Source organism: Varroa destructor, unplaced genomic scaffold (assembly GCF_002443255.2).
Source record: "Varroa destructor unplaced genomic scaffold, Vdes_3.0 BEIS01000004.1, whole genome shotgun sequence".
Taxonomy (NCBI): domain Eukaryota; kingdom Metazoa; phylum Arthropoda; class Arachnida; order Mesostigmata; family Varroidae; genus Varroa; species Varroa destructor.
In genome coordinates, this window is record NW_019211457.1 from 43,415,971 (window position 1) to 43,435,299 (window position 19,329).

The 19,329-nt window shown below is 41.1% G+C and overlaps 1 protein-coding gene across 6 annotated transcripts in view; it reads right to left on the bottom strand.

Annotated features, from left to right (window-relative positions):
- The window catches only part of mAChR-A (muscarinic Acetylcholine Receptor, A-type), a 272,404-nt gene that overhangs the window by 76,359 nt on the left and 176,716 nt on the right, over positions 1-19,329 (bottom strand). The window contains exon 3 of one of the 6 annotated variants that reach the window (XR_015326121.1): positions 10,211-11,291. The exons of the other annotated variants lie outside the window; for them this stretch is intronic. The gene's annotated coding sequence lies outside the window, so the exon portion shown is untranslated. Of the gene's footprint in view, positions 1-10,210; positions 11,292-19,329 lie in introns of those variants that run through there. 6 annotated transcript variants of the gene reach the window in all.

Genomic DNA, 19,329 nt, shown 5'->3' on the forward strand with positions numbered 1-19,329 from the left:
GTTGATATTGAATTAGTGACTATGGGGCATTCTTTCCTCTACCCAGAGTCACAGATTTTTCAAAAAAATAAGTATTTTCCATTTATCTTGGACCAAGAATACCGGTAACAAATCCGGCTGGATATTCACCTAATCTGGAGTCTTACTTACACTGCCAAAGACTACTGCACAAAATTACGTACTTGCCGAAAGAATGAATAGAAGGAATAGAATAGCTGGACTACTTCAGCAGATCTAATAAATACAGGAATCTCATAAGGTATAAGTACGCTGTTCAACTTCTGGCTACAAAGCTTGCAGTACAGAAAAGTTCCAAGGGAAGAAGCACCATTAGACATGAAATAAATGTTGTTTATTGCGGTGTTGCTCGTGGTACCAGCTCCGAAGTGAGGATACTACGCTTCTTTTCTCAAACATAATAAGCTTAAACAGTAAACGCAACGATCCGAATTGTCACACAGCAAGTTAAGTTTGGACAGTGGAGTTAAGTTTAACTCATACGCGTCGCTTTCGTGCAATAGCTTATCAACAACCGCCGTACAATTTAGATTTCAGATAACGACGCACAAATCCATATAAATCAGCTGCAACGTGAATTCTGCTAGAAGCCGTATAACATGGATTCTTTGACACCGAGATTTTTGTTGGGCTGCAATAATATCTCCAGCTTGAGTACCCGGGTTCTTAATGCGCTCTTTACCTAGGCAACAACGATTTAATTCGTTACTGGTCTAAGTTGAAAGGTCTGATTTACGACAAGGAGTTTTTTAAACTGCTACCAAGAAAAGCTTTCAGAGTGCGTTTATTGATCCAGCTTGCACCCCATATTACCTTAGGTGGAATTAGGTCACTGCTGTGTTACTTGAGGCTGAAATACTTCCTGTTTTACGCTATCAAAACCTTAAAAAAAATGAGAACAGATTGCAAGGCATGATGCTAGCAAAGACAGAATTTTTACCGCTTCTTCCGATTTCTCACATTGAAACCGTATCACCATTTTACCATGCGGGCGTTGATTTCAGAGGACCAGTGAACAAAAGAGAGAAACAAAGCTGGACATTGTATCATGATTTACCTTTTCTGTAGTGACATGCGAAGTCCACCTTTATTTCACTGGATTTCTTTTCTCGGTATGAGGCGTCCTATCAAGAGCCATTTAGCACATACGTTGCCTATCATATAAATGTAGAATCTTAATAGGAATCAAGGGCTTATTAGACGACGAGGCACCCTCTTGCGTCTATTGACCAATATGTGAACTCGACTCGTTCCACGGAACTAAAACAGATCTACACCCGCTTCTCTGAAAAACCCTGAACGTTTGCTCTACGTAATATACCGATCGAAAATAATACTTATCTAACACAATCAGATAAGGCATTGTAAAGCAACTTTTCCCATTGTTCGTACCAGCAACAGCTTGACAGGGCTTGATAAGCTCTTCTATATACACTAATGATTGTTCATAGATATCGTGTTTATCGTTTCCCTAGGTATATAGATCTATTTTGTGAATATTATGATAAATTGTGGAGTTCAGTTGAGCTGGTTTTCTCGTTCTTGATAATAGCTAAATAATATAGTCGTAACGTTGCCAACGTTTATCCTATCATTATAATTTTGCTACCGTCCAGTTATTATTTCTCCACCAAAAGGCAAATGTCTCATAAGTTAAGCTATTGGCTATATCCTTTATAATGTGAAAAGCAGAATATATTTGAAAGCCTAGCCGATATTCGTAGTGCTTTTTGCCTCTAAATAGGTCACTATTGGTCCTAAGTTAAAAAAGAATATATGACACATCTTAAGTTAAAATCCGAGTTTTTCTTTTTGATTTGAAGACATAGAGTGGGTGACGCTAACTTGTCGACTCAGGTCACAATCCTAGTCATTTAGCAAAACTAGTATTTGAAAAATTAGTAGGGCTTGTCAATGAGCTGCAGTCTGATTTAGGCGATTTTTTCGTCTTCGTCCGGTGAGAACTGACGCCATGTATTTACAACGGACGAAACTGTTCTAATCTGATCAGCTGGCGGAGTTGACGCCAGGCTATTGGACAGTCCCCGTAAGCCTGCGAAACGTGCACAGGCGTTTATCCCTCTCAGAACCAGGTGCATCGCTGTTCGCAGGCAGATTGTAGTTATACATTATATGTTATTTCTTTTACTATTTAGTTCTCTTCTCAACAATAGAACCACCCGGTCAAGATTTTCTCGAGGTTGTCTAGACTATCCAGGGCAATCCCATACCGCTGGTGAAGACAAAAACAGCCAATCATGACACATTGTAGATTGAAGTCAAAGTTGTTCCTGCAGATATTCTCACTCGATTCTCGATCTATATTTTGCTCTCACCAAGTCACCGTGATACACATCTAGATACCAAAGATGAATTGCTTGCCCATATACTTGTAAGTACATGAATCCCTTATGTTTCCACCGCAACCCATTATCGAACGTCGAGGCTTCTAGACAGCTGTTTGCCAACGGCGCTCACCGAACAACGTAAGATCGTATTCGATGCTCAACTTGAACGCTTTTCGCCTTGCGTTTATAGTAAGCCGCGTCGCCGTTGATATTGACGGCTCTTATTTCTCCTACGGGATGACATGCAGACCAGCTTTCGGTCCCCACTTTACCTGTACCCATTCTACTTTCGCAGTTTCGAGCGTCAGTCAAATCATGACCCTTGATCAGTTAGCCTGGATAGTTTTCATTCGTATGAAGTTTATTTACGAAAAGGCTATTTGTCTAAAGTTTAAGAGACATTTACGCATTCGTTTGTATTTACCGTGAAACGGCTACGAGCTATAAAACGTTTGGAATTTAACTGTGCCAGTGACACTGCACAGTGTTACGTGTTACGCGGGTTCGGTTCTGTAGGCGAAAATGCAGATCTTTGAACTTTGACTGCCATCAGTTACGGCGGCTACAGTGTACGGCTGTTTGAAAATCTTTGCGTAGGTTTCCAGCTAATCGAGCTATCAATGGAACATTTACTAAGGGAAACCTAACTATAACAATACGTTCCGAGTTGTCTATATTACCAGCTAGACTTTCGCTTACTTTCTTCTCCGACTGGTTTTCCGACTGCCATCTGCAAGCACCAGTCGAGGCGGATCGGAGCACGGGGGGATCAGCTGTACCGTTGACACGGAATGGTAAATACAGAACGTGGAGGCGGACAAGCGAAGGGTAATGGAGGGACAGAGTCGATCGCTCTGTTAACAGCGTTTGAGGATAAGGGCCATTGCGAAAGGAAGGAACGGGGATCGTAGCTTGCATGTTATTCAACTGACAGACAAGCACACTGGAATAAGCCGGATACGCGGCAAATCAACTATAGTCCATGCTACTGGCCGCTATTTCCGTTTACGTCCCCGAAGACGCATTGCGATTAGGTGGAACGATAGCTTTTATCGACCGCACTAGCTTCTTCGCGTTTGCTTCTCTATCCTGGGTCCAAATAGCTACCAGCAGCAGGAGTTGTAGTATAAAGACAACTAACAGAGAGAGAGAATAGCAAACAGTGCGGTGACTGCATGCGTACACAGGGAAGCCACACACGATGTTCCACTGATTCGAATAACGAGTTGCTATAGAGGAGAACAGACAGCTTACTGTAGAGTCAATCGCTTCTGTTCGAATTAGCATAGTACTTTTCCGATCCCCGACCTAGCAATTCAAGAACGCTGTCGCCTGTTGTCGTACACTTTTGACTTCGGCGCCTTGATTGTAGAAGAGACAAGGCGCTAAAGGCCATGCCTTCTGTCTCGGTGACACAAAGCGCCATTCCCGAGGACAACCTGGGCATAACCCGATCACCTGCAGCGGCCATAAGTAACAAAGGGGCTAATTGTGCCCTAGCGGGTATATCTGGAGACCCCAATGAGATTTCCGTCAGCTGGAAGATGAGAAAAAGGAAGGGGTTAAAACACACACAGCAGAAAGGTTTGGACAGTTGTTGCGGTGCCAAAAGTAATAGAGCCGATTTGCTTATGCTATGCAAAGTGATGGTAACGCTTAATGAAGAGCTAGACACTTTTAAAAGGGCAGTATCCTTCTATACAACTGAATGGGGAAGACTATAAGAAGCATTATCTAATAGCGTTATGTAGGTAAAATGAAGAAACGAGTAGCAGCGCCGAAAGCGGTTTGAATAGATTGTTAAAATCTGTTTACCTTTAGAACAACATAATGCAGGAGGGAACAAATCATATACATTTGTACACATCATATCCATTGATACGGGCATTATTAGGCTTAACGGTATCGAGACCTTCATAGAGCAATCATTTGAACGAGACATTATGTAATTGGCAGATGCTTAAATCTCTATTAGTCGAAGGGAACTATAATATTATTATTTTTATTATAACCAGATGATTATTAATCAGTGAATGAAGCGCCTGTTTGGGACCACTATTTTGCTTTGAAGGCTTTGGACGACATACGTTGGTTCGCATGACGCATAAGCACTGAACGGTCGAAAACGAGGACTCGAGCAGAAAAACATTTCTCAAAAGATCGTATTTAAACCGGAGTGGTATTAATATCTAGCTTATCTCCGGCTTCACAATAGATAACCAGGTTATTTTTGATTGTCGCCGGACTAGGCTCTGCAAGAGGTCTTAGAGGTTCTTCATGCTCCTCGGGCAAAGCCATAGCGTGGAGTTTAGCCGCAATTACGTCGATAAATTATATTTGTAACTTCCTAGGAAACTAAAACATGGCGACCGTGGCCATTAGCAGTGGCACGGTTTAAATACTTTATATATTTACGTATCGACTGTTAAATCGAGATCCATGCTAAATATTTAAACTGAAGCAAAAAAGTATGTTCAGATTAATGCAAAGCGACATGAAAATACATAAAAAAAAAAAAACTTTTTTAGTCTCTAAAAAAGTACATTCGGCCATTGTATGTGTGAGACTTAATATTGAGAACGTTTCAGCTACATGACCCATCTCGTCGATATTGCTTTCTGAGGACTTAAGCCAGTGAAAGTAACTAGCGGAATAAAGCTTAAATGTAATTGGGTAGATAAATATAAATTTATCAAAATTGGTTAACTACGCATAAAGTGGGGACACGACGTTTTTCATGATGTGTTCTTACAACGACTTATTAATTAATGTCAGTTCTAAAGATGAATACTTATAGTTGCGAGAAATAGGGGGCACAAGGGAAGCACGCTGACATGTATAATTTGGGCAGTCTCGATCACGTTCAGTCCACAGATCTGTACATGTACTTAGGTAACTATGCCATACCATGGGCTGCCGCTAGCATTCGCTCCGTGAGCGACGTCAGCCAACGCTATCGTTGCATCCTCACCCTAAATTGGGTAAGAGGAAAGTCCCATTTGCAGTGACCATTCTAAGGTTTGCGCGAACTGCCCGAAGGGCGGCAGTGCCAGCACACGGCGTTCTTCGAAACTAGGGCATATTGGCGCATCGAGCTCTGATTGGCTTAAGTTCGTGCTGGGAATTAGAAGGGACTGGGGTCGAGAAATGAAGAAGCCCCTCTCGTCCTATGCGGACATTTTGCATCAAAATCTAATATTAACAAGTGTATAATAACGGGTAATAAGTAGGCCAGCGTGATCTTACAATCCTGAGCTCCAATCCAAAGCTCTTGAGGTACGTATCGAATAAGCCAAACATTCAGTCGGGTACGAAGGTCCGACCCTCTCGGGGTCAAATATACACGCGAAGATCTGTGCTATCGCTTGTATGATGTCTGTCTTATGCTGGCTAGCCACTATATTGACTAATTAAACCTTTTTCAACAATACGGTCTATTGAAAAGCGGTCTTATCACCATGCAAAGCTCTGTAACTGGAGAGGAATCGGTGATGTACATGGTTGTGGTAAAACCTCAACGGTGCTCGTAAGCAGTAAGAGAGAGAATCAATGATGAGATTTCAAACTTCAGCAGCTCCTATGATAAATAGCTAACTGCTATAGATACGGAAACGAAAATACTTTGAAAATGAAGCGACTTATCCTGTAATAAGCAATATGACTCTAGAAGGCTCGCTCTTAGATGCCAAATTTCCATTAGGTAAATAGGACATTATTTCATAACTTACACTACTTTGTATGTTTCAGTTATATAAATTCAATGAATATGCATATAAATTAAACGATTATTACGAAAAAGCGACGACTTAAAATGTTATGTATGTGGATAGCTGAAATGCATCATAAACATAACATACTTAATACAGAGAGCCATTTCCCAAAATAAGCGTAATACATGGCACTGCTGATGCCGGTGTTGCGACGTTTCTTACATAGAGCATAACTCATATTATCTATTGAATGCAGTAACTTCATGCACAAATTGAGTTCTGTACGTAATTTTGTTTAATAAAACAGTTAATTACTTAGCTTATCTAAGCAACTTGATTAAATACAACGCTCTTAAACTGATAGTTCTGTAAGTAAATTGTATGTAGACGTAATGCCATCACTCTTCTTGAAGAGTAGGCACCATTTTTCAAGGTCGAAATGAACGTACATTTATCCTGGGATATCTTAGGTGATTAACGTTCATTAGTTGGCCAAAGTTCCTTCTTTAATTATTATAGCTCTTATTAATTCATCAAAGTCGCTTTCTAAAATTAGTTATCGAACCTAAGTTGTTTTCAAGACATCCCTGCTGCCCCATTGAAGTGCACTTGATTTTCTACATGAAAATTGATGAACAAGAGAGCTAGTCTGCTGGGGCACGTACGTGCACTTGGGAATACCTTGAGCTAAACGAGCCACACAGCATACAACCTCTCATAGTTGGCGCTTACTAACGGAACAGCTATCTTCAGGGTATGCCGCGCCGAAAAATCTGTGCGGGGCCGTTGGCCTTTGAGATCTCTAATCTGTACGTGTGTGTGTCAAAAGATATTTCAACATGGTAAATAAACGGTTAATATGAATAAAATTAGAGTGATTAATAATGCATATCTATACTATGAGTTTAAGTTTATATACATATAGATATCACCGGATCTGAGTTATATAAAAAATGATAGCCTTGCTGTAGTATCATATCTATCACATAGTGGACTAACCGCCTTTTTCGATTCTGAGAATATTTAAAGATAACTGTGTAAGCAGCGATAGAGTTAGTACAAGCTGGAGATACATAGGAGAGATTCAGAGTTCTATTGACGTCGGTCCGATATTGACGCGGTAGGCGTTATGTATTCCAACTCACAGCCATTTAGCCAGCCTTCGCCAGTGGTTTTCGCGCATTACACTGCATATGTACGCAAACGTGTACCTGTAACTTCTTTCTGCCACTACTAAATAATTGAACTTTAAACGTAGCCAGCAGCCTGAACGTGCTATTGGAATCATTTTTGTCTAGCTTTAAATTTACAGGGGTTCGTTCACCTGTAACCAGCATATGACTGTTTCGTATTGACACTTCTGCGTATTGGCACATTCGAGTTTTTGATTTATTTTAAGACTTTGCTTAGTAACAACGAAGAACGTTTTCAGTCTATTGCGTCTTGTAGAGCATGCTTTGCTCCGCGTCGTCTTCCCATAGCTAAACCTACTAGCGTAGCGTAGGCCAAATGCGCACTCCTGCAGAAGAAAATAATGGTTTAGTCCGATTTTTCGGTCCTAAACGTCTCATACAGTCAGACAAACTTACTTTCAAGGTCTACTTTCAAGCGTCACCGATAACTGTAGAGCTCACTGTCAGGGAACACTTGTTAGCAGTCTATACTGAACGCTTTGTCGTGCTGCAGGTGTCTTTCAACATTAGCCCCACCCAAACCTCTTCTACACACCACGAAAAGCTCGGTCTGGTTTCGCGGCACGAACGTTTGCACCCTGACATGTCCCTGTTCCATTCTTTTGACAACTAACAGACCAGCCCAAAGTGCTTTCACCAAACCCTTTCGCTAACTAACTACCCGTGAGGTCATGCCAAACAATCCTAAAACTCCAGAGGCAACAGTCTTCGCATTGCCTTCAGTTATTATGACGATAAGCTATGTGTCCACTATTGGAAGCGACCTACAGCGAACACTGAATGGAACAAAAGCTTCGTCAAAGGCCTGGACACACAAACCTGCCAGTTCAAAACCACACGCTTGCAGCGAACCCGGTGGTGATTTAATTGTCTTTGCCTCACGTACGCACATCGTACCTACTTGTAAGCTGTGTGCTTCCAGGAGCAACAGCAGCAACACTAGGCCATTCGCGAACGGCCAGCCCCATCAGCCAGAAGGCAAGGACAATTTGCGGTGTAGGCTTGTGGCCGACTCGTAGACCCAACCAGGGTCTGGTAACGTCCAAGTGGCAACACTGGCAGAAACAAGAGCGGCAAAGGGAAGCCCTTATTGGGAAGCTTACTAGTTTTTCTCGTGGTTCGGGCAGAATAGCCGCGTACAGAGCACATGTTTAGGTGACAAGGGAATAGGAACAGAACAGAGAGCGAAGACTCGTCAACGATGCCGTAGAGCGACCGCTGGGAGTTATATATGTGGCCATGCATACAAGGTAGTTGGTTGCTGCGCACATCAACTATAGCATCAGCCAGATGCTGTATAATGTACACTACACTTATCTTGCTTACACTACTGCCGGTACGAACGCAAATGGCTTCGCCTCTTCGCATTCATAGGGCCCCATATTATACACCACATTATAGAAATGGAAGCATATGAACGTAGCAGATCTATTCCTCTCTCGGGCCCCGATCTTCTGCTGGGCCTTAAAGTTGATCTCCCAAGGAAACAGGTGATAGCAGTCTAAGGAAGCAAACGCACTTTAGATGTACAGGTAAAATATGGGCGTTACGTTAAGTGAAATGTTAACTACAAGCGGTTCTCTCCAGTGGACCTCCACCGACCCCAGGCGGAGCGTACAAAAACGATAGCTAATATGGTCAATAGAAGGGCCGTTTTGACGGTTGATTCTGTCATTTATTATTTTGTAATGTGGTGGGCAAGCATAGTAGCATGAGACGTAAAGAGAATAGGGGAATAAGGACAAGTGGTTTAGATGAAGCGATTGTTATAAACCTTTTTAGAAACTTGAGTACCTCCCAGTACACGGCGGCTGACCGATATTCATGTGCTAGCAATTCGTTGACATTACACACAGGTATAGAGCGAGAAGTTTTCGTAAGAGGAGTCAGTGAGGAAGAAATAGCCTTGCAGCTAGTCAGTGGCATAATAGCAATCATCATCGACCTGTACTATAATTTGTTGACTTCTATGCGATATTCGATCTGTAACCTAAACAGAATTCAGCAAAAGGTCTGTCTTTTCACTCTGTTCTCATCTTTCAAGCAATACTAAATCTGAATGTTCAGAAACGGTAGTAATATATCAGTCTGAGGTACGATGGACAATAACGACGTGTGGACAAAAGGGGGTCCCACGCAAGTTTTCGTGGTGGCTTCAACATCGTTTGTCGTGCCTCAGGGCATTGGCGTAAGGATGAATGATTTTTCCTTATATATTGGATCTTTTCTGTTCGTTTACTATACAACTCGGTCGACGAACGGACCCGTGTCGACCATCTTATTTTTGCCATTGTATAAGGCTTTCGCACTCCCAGCAAGCGTAAATCATAATCTTTTTTGGATCGCTAACTTTCCTGAGCGATTCATCTATTCCTCTGCTCTATAGTGACGTGAAAGCACAACTTTGTTACCTGTAGCATCTCCGTGTAGAAATCTGTCATTGTGGGTTGACTGCATGTTTGTTATTGGCAAAAATGTTAGAAGGCGCTGGGGAGCCGTTGTTCGTTGCACTTCTCATTTTTGAATAAATCACATCAATTAGAGAAAGCTTATCGTTGTGGCTTGAACGCAGTTTATCTTGTTAACCAATTAATTTGTTTTTGGGCGTTCGTTTGCATTTAAAAGAGCTTGCAGTTAATATTTTAGGACAACTAACTAAAGAGAGTTACATAACCCAGGTCCTATGCTACCTCTAAAATTATTTTTAAAAAAGTCTCTACATGGCACAAATATTCCAGTTTTCGGTAGCCTTTTTGACCTTACAAGTTAAATTAAGTTAACACCCATTACTAAAATTTTTTTTGATTGAAACTATGATTTCTTTAGCCCGAAATAAAGTTTTTGGCAATGGTGATCGAAAGAGCGTTTTGAAGCGGCAAAAAGTAATAAAGACACAAATATATAAATATATATATATATATATATATATAAGAAACCACTACATTTTTTATTCTTGTGACAATAGGTGGTTATGTTATGCGTTCATCGTCATAACTCACGACTCTTTCTGATCTTTCCATCGATAACGTATGCTGTCTCGCCAGAAGGTAGCGAGGTTTGTCTCCGAAAAGTTTTTCATTCACATTTTGATAACTGGGCCAGCTAAACGCGCCTATTTACTGTCTGGCGCATAAGTAGCAATTCCCAGTGAAGCAGACTTTCACAGCGCTACCAAACACGAAATCTAAGTTTTTTTCTTGGATGAAGATCTGGTTAGACTTAGGGCCTTGTTTTCGCTCTTGGAGCCACTTACTTCGATCTCTGGTTCATCTTGATCTACAAATGCCACCCCTCATTGCATTCTGTGGAAACGTTAGTTATCTTGGCCGCGTATTGGCCGTTTTCCTTCAAAAATGTCTTCAGATGGTCGTCATCAAACTCCGATTGTCGGCTAGAGCGGAAAGCGTTCGATAGATCCCGAATAGCGTCTCCAAAAATGACAAATTATCCTGGAGTAGCCCTTTTAGCGGTAGCATCATTGCCGTACGTAAGGCAAATGTCTCGAGCTGTTTTGACCTCGGCGAAATCCATAGTGCAGGAGGTGTCGAAAGAACACCTTTGGTTTACCCAAAACATCCGTTCTTGAGAAGCAATAGCGTTATAGCACGCTGATAAAGCAGGAGAAACGCTTTCGAACAGTATGTCTTAACAAAAACAAGTGAGTCGAAGTGAAAATTAGAGCTGTTGGAAACAATATATGAAATATATGCTTTTATTGAGAAATAATGTATTATTATTATTATTAAAGGGAAATCAAACATTTGGAAAAATCCTTTGCTGGCCAACTTAGTAGTTTCTATCATATCTCTATACATAACGGGTCGAACAATAATCTCTATAGAAAATGTGAATGTTTACACCTGTCGCAGAAAAGAAGAGCGGTCGGGATAACTTGTTATCTTAAGCTATGTCATATAACTTCATATATAAAAGATGCCATCCCGTAGTTGATGCACAGAAAACTTTACGCCGGGGAGTGGCGCACGTACGCGTTGCCTTCGTTCGTAGCAGGGTGGTCGAAACTAGAAACAAAGGCGAAATATAGCCACCGTAAACCCAGAAGCCTGAGTTTGGCAATTGTCAACGAGGAGTTAATTAACAGATTAATGCTGAATATAAAATTAATTATTTTACAGATGACATAATGATGATATTTGCAACGAGATGCTGGATTTCGAAGACAGCAATTTAGAAGCCGATCAGGCGACTGAGTTGAAAATGGTTGCCCGTTGAAGAGCTAGCAGATCAGTTATCTGTACTTATGAAACGTATGCCCATATTTTATGTAGTATACGTTTAAATTTATATAGACGGTTTTAATCAAATTCAATACATTTCATTGATAACACGACAAAGAAAAGCGTACTATCTTTCTTTATAATTTCTATATTACAGTTGACGATCCTTAACTAATCACCTATCTTGTAAAATGAAAATTGCGTAGTAGAAGTGCGTGATCTTCTTTTGTTGGGTTTCTCTATATTTAGAAACAAAGGATGTGTTCGTTGCTGGGCTTCAAATTATTAACGTTATTATTTTTAAACTCTATTCCTTCATTACTCATTAAAAATGTACCGCTCGTTTTCGTATTGAGACAAACTCCCTCTTAATTTCAAATCAAACATTTCATTTGTACTTATTATACGAACAAGTTGCCTGAGATTTTCAATCAACCTTTGGTGCTCGTCACGTCTAAATTATTAAGAGCTTTTTATTATTACAGAGCCATTATAATCAAGTATTAAAGAAAAATACTGTGCCTGACATTTTTATCTGTTCTGATTGAGTGCGCCAACTTACTATTTAATCTAGACAACTCATAAGCAACATACGTGCAAGTAACTTCTTTTCAATTGATCACATAGATATATATTTCTTATTGTATCAATTATATTATACTGAATCAAAGGGTTATCTATTAGGTACTAGAGAAAACGGCATAGGTGTCCTTCTGAAACACGAAATTCGTTACCTACCCCAATGCAAACGATTCAAAAAATTCAAATAATGGTAAAAATGTATTTAATTTTTTAGTAAAATCTAGTAAGAAGTTGGTTTCTGTTAATTGCTTAATAGGCGATAACAGCATTTTGTTAACTTACCAGGAAGTCTCAAGTTACAAAGATCGAATAATTATGGTAGGGCTCAGTAAACAGTAAGCCGAAAGAAAAGAAACAATTTATAGTAATGTCAAAACATGTTTCTGGAGAAGCATTGTTATATAATAAAGTATAATAGCATATTCTTAAATACACAGACTGACAGCTATGACTCACGGGTCGTCTAACATGCTACGAGGCCCAATCCCCTTGAACAGCGAGCGATTCCAAAGATTTTTCAACACGAAGTTATTCGACAATAACTTTAAACGTAAAGTTGATTGCATGGTAGCAGAGCGTTCGAAAGCTTCAAATCGACAAAAGCATTACGTTTTGTTTTTTGGTACTAAACATCTACCTAGAACTGTATTCATTCCAGTGATCTAATGCGAAAGTTAATTACAATCGAGAAATTACCACAGAGCTTTGCGAGAATGAGGCCAGCAAATCAAGGAAGGCCAAATAAATGCCGGAGGTGGTTGAAAAGCTGCATTTGATAGTTAAAGCAACCTATTTAGAAGATATTCGAATAAGGAAAGTCTGTAGGACAAAACTGACCCGGGTCTCTCATCGATCGCGAGGCTCAGCTGCCGAGGAGGTAAGCTAACCTTGGAAAATGGGGCATTTCTGTCCGCTAAAGACTTCAATCAAACAGTTGAAGCTGGTGGTGTACTTGTATTATCTCCATCACTGTACCTTGAGAGACCGCTCGATTTAAACATAGTAATTATTTAACAAAATTTTTAACAATAGATGACTTTGAAACTCAACTACTAGTTTCAACATTAACGAGTGCACTTACAAATTGTAATACAGACCGCATGTAAGTATATTTTATGCCACTTGAATGGGTCCCTCTGTCTTATGGGTCCAGTAGCCTTTTAGGCCTGTTCTGCTCGTCACGTCTGTGCGCAATTTATCCGATTGGGGATTACAAACAGCTGAAGCTGTATATTCTAGGCTTGTCTACTTTTAGCACATCAATTAACATATATCCATTGTGTTCCGGGCATACATCAGCATCCCTAATGAGAACATCGTTCACGTTTAATCAAATTTTACCTGACCTTTTCGCTGCTCTGTCGCTATAGCCGAATTCTGCCAGTTCCAGTATAAACTCGCATATATTGCTAATAGATTCCACTAAATGTATTACCTGCGCGCTTTATCAATGTCCGCTTTCGTGTACGAGTCAATAATTTTAAAAGATTCTATTCACGGTGAGATTGTTTTCCTTGCCTAACTTCGACGTTCGCAAATATGTCACTCAAACAAACAATTGACAAGTGGAATTTTACATAGGACTTCTTACCGAACCACTTAAATTATAGTAGCGTGTCAAACGGTTACGATGTAAAGCGTTTCGATTTGTGACGCCAAAGATTGCTTCATGCTCTAGCGATCAGTTTCATCAATGTGTCGGATGAACAATATGGCTAAGTACAGATTTTTTGTCGTAGCAGATACGTCGAAGCGATGTTACTGTCCTTTGAGCAGATAGACATTAGCAGACATCCTTAGAATGATGTATGTTGATGGGGCCACATGCCGTGAGATATATGTACGAGGTATATAGGATATGTGCTAATTATAACGAATGTCGGCGCACACGATGGCAAGGTCATTGATGACAGGAGTACCGACGGGCTGCGCGAAACAACAGGGGGAAATCGTCATTTCTTGTCTAGAATTGTGATGTTTACAGTTTGTAGGTAACGTTAAACAACATGGACAATTGAGCGTCCTGTTTGTGCAGTGGATGTTACGCTATATCCAACAGGCACACAATATAATTCGTATGGGGTCGCTGAAAGTACTGCTTCGCAGATATTTCAAAAAGGCTATAAATTTGCCGTAGGTAAGTGATAGAAAGGTCAATTTCTTTCAGGTAGAAACCAAAACAAACGGGCATTTTTCGGGTGCATCAAAGTGAATCGCTTACTATAAAACCTCTATTGTCAAGAATACGGGGCTAGCGGCAGTGTGCTGGTAAATTATATCTCTTTACATGACATATCTCTTACAGAAGCTCGAAATTTATTTGCTTACGCTACAATCATAGAGGGTACTAGCCATGTTCTCTAACAGGCTATATCATTTAAACCAAGACTTGCAGAAGATATAACGAGGGCCTAAACGGGTTCGCAGTAGCCACACAGCCTACACATGTGTTCCTTCAACCTCGTTTCATTCTACCCCTCAGTAGAAATACTTCCCTGTAGGATTAATTCCCCTAAAAATCCTCTTGTGCAATTGTCTAGATTCAAATATGCAACTTACGCAAAGGCCACCACTAGGACATCACATTACTAATAGGATCCATATAAATGAGGGCTTGTAGCAAGTATCGTCACGCTTGTCAGTTACGCGCGTCTACCACTGATCAAATACGTAGGCGTCATTTGTTATGTGAAGGAACATTCGCTGTGCGAAGAAGAAAACGACTGATGAAACGCATCACTTGTTCGAGATAGCTAATTCTATTTGAGATGCTTATCATGATGAATACGAGATAAAAAAACAAAGTAATTTAACTTAATAACAGAGTGAGCATACATAGAATGCTAGGCTTCTCTCTGTACGCATGTAAATAATGCGTTGCTACGCAACGTAGCAGCCGACAGTTAAATTTCTCCGTACGTTTCTCAGCAATTCGCTGAAAAATGTGTGATTTTTGCAAAACATCTATTGCTCTAGTGAGTTTTGAACATCAAAGGAGAATGAAGTCGTTTAGGGTTATTATTTTCGCGGATCCCACAGCTTCTCGGGCCGCAACTATTCTAAATGAGCGAACGTTTATAATATGTCATATCGGCGGTGGCTTATTGAGGCATTGCGAGAAGGTGACGTGAAACATTTGACGTTCGAGTTCGCGATTCCCATTTATTCTACCTCATTTATCAATATGAGGCCCGTTTATATCAATATTAACACATAAAAACGTTCCGGTGATCAGTCTTACCTATACTGTAGTAGTATACTGACAGAAACCTAGCGGATTGAGAACTAGCGCATGATCCATATTAGTTTTAGCAGAAAATTATGGCTGTATTTGTATCGCTCAGTTGTCATAAGCAATTATTATACGTTAGGTTAGATCTGTACAAGGGGATACGTTCCCTTTCTATATAAAGGCAGGTCGAAGTAAAACGAGAGGAAATAATTTGAATGTTTACGTTTATACATCTAAACGGAAAGAAGTTAGCTCATACAAATGAAGACGAAACGGTAACGTATGATCGAAATATGACAACACAAATCGACTTTTGAACAAAAAAGCCATAATACAGCCAATGGCATCTTATCGTCTGCTTGTTCGCACTGTGTTCTACATAAGGCGATGTTATTTTTCAAAACTACTATGTGGCCATAAGTTACGCGTGCTTGCTAACTTCTATAAACTTGCTTTTAGAAACATTATCTTTGAATTCAGGCGTGAATTAAGCACGTAATCGAAGCATCCATTTGATGGTTTTTATGAATTGCAGACCTCAGCCCTATTTGAGCCATATATCCCTGCTGTTTTCATTAAACAATTGTCGGATCCTTCTTAGTAATTAATAAAAACCCTCTTTGGTAAGATGGAATAAAAGGCTATCGTACACCTTACCATTTATGCGTAGTCAATGTCGACATATTTAAACGCTACCACCCACAAACAAGTTGCAACAAAGTACAGTAACCCTTACAGTTTATGAAACAGCCCTAAAGTAATCTGGGTTCTCTTGATTTCTCGTTTATGATTACCAGTAAGAACGCTCTCTCTAAAGCTTTGAAATGTGTGTATGAAATGCTGGTGACAGTGAAGATTCTTTTAGATTCTTCCGGTTTCAAGTCTTTCGTTGCAATAGTTCGCGCCACGTGGTCACCCTGCTGAGGGACGGGGAGAGGGCACTGAACTGGCAGCGGAAGATTGAAGGGGCTTTAAAGCGAAGCTAAGTCAAGGTCAAGAGTATTTGCACTCAACTAAAGGAGCTACTAAGCAGTAGGACTAGAATCGTTTTGATGACCGCCGTTACTGATGCAGGGCAAGAGACGCCCTAGCATACAGTATCGTAGGATTGAAAGCAGCCTCGCCTATTCACCGCAGTCGGTGTCTCGAGTCTTGGCCATCGCTTCTGCAATTGGTGCGCGAAAGCTAATCAACCTGTTTTCCTTCGATCATGCACGCAGCAGAAAGAAAGATTTGATAAAACAAGTAGTCAATTGATTCAAGGTAGGGCGAAACCGGGCGGAACTCAAGACCTCGACGTCTCAGGTTAGTCGCACCGTAATGCCTAGTTGGTGCTGGAAGTTGCGTCGTGGGACCGTGGCACTATGTTGGCAAAAGACTGTAGAATCAATTGCCATGGGACTGTGAATTTGCGTCGACTGCGTGTAATATTTATGTGTATGAATCCTAGGCATCTTACTCGAGGACTCGGCCGACTGCTGGCTGATGAAACGCTATTAGTTCACCGAGCACGGCTTCTTTTTCTACTCCTATTTTTTTTTGCTCTAGCCAGACTTCTATTATCGCCTCTGCGGTGGGTCTTTCGTCGAAAAGCTATTACCAGCCCAATATCAAAGCGGCTAGTAGCAGCTTCTGGTCGTGCTCTTTGCCTTTTGACTGGCTGGAGCGTTGTGTGAGCCAGCGTGGAGAAATAAATATAAGAGGGGCGTCATTCGTAATTCCCTCACAGGATCGCCCTCTCAGTTTCCGTGTATAGTCCTTTTCTTCACTCTTTCCCAGATCGTTCAATTTGTCCTCTTGGGACGTTGGTGCTCGAAGCGAGCTTCTTGCCAGGCCAACGCCTAGGACCCGTACCCCATCTTTCCTTTGCTTGCTGTTGCTGCCACTGCTGCCGCCTGACGTTTTTCAGAAAAAAATTACCTGAACACCGTCTGCCCATCGAGCGTCCGCTGGCCAGTGCCACGCGCAGCTCGAAATCTGGGTCTTTCAATTGTTACTTCTACTTGCTAGCGGTAGATAGCAACTTGCCACGCTTTCGTTTTCCGTAGCAAACCGTCGATATAATATGCCCGCCTCATTGGCCCTATTCAATTGAAAATAAGAGTCAGCAGCATACATGCAGTGGCGATACATTTGCTAGCGGCGGAACGTAGTACTTAGTGAGAGTCGTTAGGTTCAGGTACTTTCTTGACCTCTCTTCTTTCCCTGATTTCCATTGAATTGGAAATTGAAAAGGAAATGATGGAGAAGCACGGGACACCAGGTGTCACAGGCAGCGCCCAAGCTTATACCTGCGCGAACGTTTATAATCGGCCAGCCGAAACAAGTCGGCTGAACGCCTATAGGCTTACAAGCAGCGACAAGTATTGAGACTCACTTGTATCTTAAAAAGCGTGCCCTTAGAGTTAAGTTTCAATCGAAGCGGAACAAGTGTCGTCTCTCAGTATTCTTTTGGTCCTCTAATAAGAAATTGGAAAACGTTTCTGAAGTCATATGGAGGAAATCGACTTTGCTTTATTTACTTCGCGCCTCGAAGTTGATCTCCGAAAGTTTTTGTACCATAAGAAACCATCACTGTATACCTATAGAAATCCGTTTTTGCATGGCAGGACTTGATTTCTGACTAGATTTTAATAGACGAAGAGACACCTGTTTGACGTGTATTTTTGCAACACAGTATTTCATACACTTTTCTACAGGTTTTACTCACGAAACATATTGTGTACTGTGATATTTTACTATAGCAGAGTGAAAGATGTCTACATATGTTGAGGACGGTGGTTGTAATCTATAGCTGAATGGCCCCAATTGTCACTGTCTTTCTTTTTCGTTCAAAACATTCCTGTAGCTCAGTGGCCTGCTATCGTACACCATCAGTTAAGAATCGAAGCATACAACGAGGTTAACAACGATACCGATCGAGCCACAAAAGGCCACTTCTACTGATCCTGCCAGCACCGATGGGGGACGTGAGCTCTCACGATCATTTCAACGGCCCTATGCGCTGGTGGCTTCACCTCTAGCTGAATCTCTTAAGATATTTATAGCATGCACTATGCTGTGACGGGTCGCATTATGGTTATTACTACTATTACAGTTTATATTGTCGTCGAGTCTCATCTATAGATCCGTGGCTGCCAACCGGACGTCTGCTTCTTAAAACTCAATCCGCACCCCAATCACTCGCCAGGATCGTCTGGCCATCCCCACCTGTGGCGAAACCAAGATGTAATAGTAGGGAAGATATTAACTGTTTTAGCCAAAACATCCCTAGAGCGCACCCATTATATTCGCCTACAATAGAAAGTTCAATCATTCGCATGTAATGAACTATACATAATCGATGACAGGTCTATCACTGGTGACAATCTATCCATACGGCTTCTAAATTGTAACATTCATAGACCTAGATATTTTAAAAGGATTTGAAGTTCGCGGCATAATTGCTTAGCCTGCGACGGCGTAGTAGGCTGTGATAGACTTTCCTTACAATCGGAGTGCGCGAAGATCTTGGCGTAGTAAACTTGCAGACTTTCCAATACTGGAGAATGTTGAAGTAATGGCGTATTTTCTCACGGGAGCAATGGCGGTTAGGCTTCAATGGGGGATAGCCGTAGCGGTGAAAGTCGTAAAACGGAATTCCGATATTCTGAACGTATATACAGTATCATGATTTCGAAAGATGACACTATATGCACTGCACACCGCGGGTATCACGAATTCAGATGTCGAAATCCAAAAAATGGGATGCTTCATGGCTTAGCATACGATAAGCTCGACGGGTCTTTCGGGTTAGCTTTAGAGCAGGATTGCTTAAGATAGATAGATGCCTGGCTCCATGAAATCCTAAATAGAAGAGAAAAACGCAAAAGCTGAATCTGATAGTGCTGCTCTCTGATCGCAGAGACCGATGGCAGTAGGTACATATGGACATCTTCCAGATACTTTGGCAGGTTCTAAACGTAGAAGGACAAATATATAAGTCCAGCATAAAAGTTCGTAAAGCCT